Consider the following 1,655-nt stretch of genomic DNA (forward strand, 5'->3'; position numbering starts at 1 on the left):
AGCCCTATGGTTACATACATGGATTATCCTATGTGACTTTACATGGGTTATAATAATTAGAATTCAGATTGTCACACATGTGAAGTAATCCATACATTCACCAAGTTCTGTCCTAGTGACACGTTAGATTCTTAATAGATGCTTAAAAAGGTACCAGATCCTTAAAAGTTATCAGTATATAGTAACTGACGTGAAAAACTAAGAAATGTACATTTTTCTTTAACGTTCTCTTTAAATTCATTCTTTAAAATCCCCTTGTTTATAACATTTGCTTAATATATCAGTCCAAATGTATTGAGTATAACTACTCTCCTTCCTTTTTTCCTCCTTCTCTTTCAAAGACCCTTGTATAAAACAGAGTGCAAGGTTGAATGTTCAAAGTTAAACTATAGCTGGGCATGGTTGTAAGGATTATGTCCTTAATTATGTCACCAGCCTGAGATGGCATCCCAGCCTAAAAAGCGGGCATGCCCTCTGTGCCCTTTCCTCTTTTCTGCACTCTCTCCTTCTGTACTCCCCTCCGCCCCGCACGGTCCCTTTCTCTCTCTCTCTCTCTCTCTCTCTCTCTCTCTCTCTCTCTCTCTCTCTCTTCTCCCTCTCTCCTTCTCTCTCTCTCTCAATAAAGCTCTAGAAAGGTAACCATGACTTGTGATTTTTCCATCACTGATACATCCAGCACTCTCCTCCAGCACTCTCCTTCGTCAGCATGGCCACCGCGGGCGCCTGGCCAGCCATGAGCACTGCAGGGTAACCAACAATGTTGGTGCATACCTTTAATTCCAGCTTGAGAGGCAGAAATAGGCAGATCTCTGACTTTGAGGCCAGTCTGGTCTACAGATCGAGTTCCAGAACAGTTAGGGCTACCAAGAGAAATCCTGTCTCAGCAAAACAAAAACAAAGCCAAACAAAAAGTTAAACCATAAAATATTGCTTCCTACAGAAAGTAAGTAACATATAATGTCCAATAACACTAATTAGAAATTAATCTGCCATTTCTCTTTTTAGACAGCCAAATCTTTTTTTATTGAAGGAATGGGACTCTAGGGGGTGGACCTAGGGCCCTTACTGCACAGCTTGTTTACTGGCACTGCCTCCAGAATCCTGTGGCTTCATCACACCAGAAAGCTCTGGAGGGCTGCAGTAGGGGTCAAGGCACAGGGCTTCAAAGGTGGAAAGCCAGGCCCACTGTGACTGGGGGCTATGGCCCTGGTGTCTAGCAAGTGAAGCCAGACTCTCCCAGAGTTTTTCAGTCATCAAAGAACTGGTCATCCCTGTACAGCCTCTGCTTGTCCAGCAGCCACTTCAGGATGCCTTCCATGATGCACTTCAGCTCCAACACAGTACTCTACTTCTTGGTGTCCGTGAAGATGATGGTGTTGTGGCATCAGATCATGAGAAATGCATCCATCCTGGTGGCTGCTTCTGACTTGATGTACTGGTACAGCCACCAACGAAATGGTTCAAAGAAGTGGTTCCTTCTGTCCATTCAAAGCAAAGATGCTTTCATGCGATGTCACTTATTTAGAGGAGGGAATGTTGCAAAGAGTAACTAACACTAAAGACCTATGAAATTGCAATATGGAAACCTTACTACTGCAGTAGCTCTCTAAGGTATATGCATATTTACATATGAAAGAAGTCTAAGTGGAGTTACC

General features: G+C 43.2%; 1 pseudogene; it reads right to left on the reverse strand.

Annotated features, from left to right (window-relative positions):
- Positions 1 to 1,062: 1,062 nt before the first annotated feature.
- Positions 1,063 to 1,408, reverse strand: LOC128096337 (elongin-B-like; annotated as a pseudogene).
- Between the last annotated feature and the right edge of the window lie 247 nt (positions 1,409 to 1,655).

This window comes from Peromyscus californicus, unplaced genomic scaffold, assembly GCF_007827085.1.
Source record: "Peromyscus californicus insignis strain IS unplaced genomic scaffold, ASM782708v3 Scaffold_5__1_contigs__length_169319896, whole genome shotgun sequence".
NCBI lineage: Eukaryota > Metazoa > Chordata > Mammalia > Rodentia > Cricetidae > Peromyscus > Peromyscus californicus.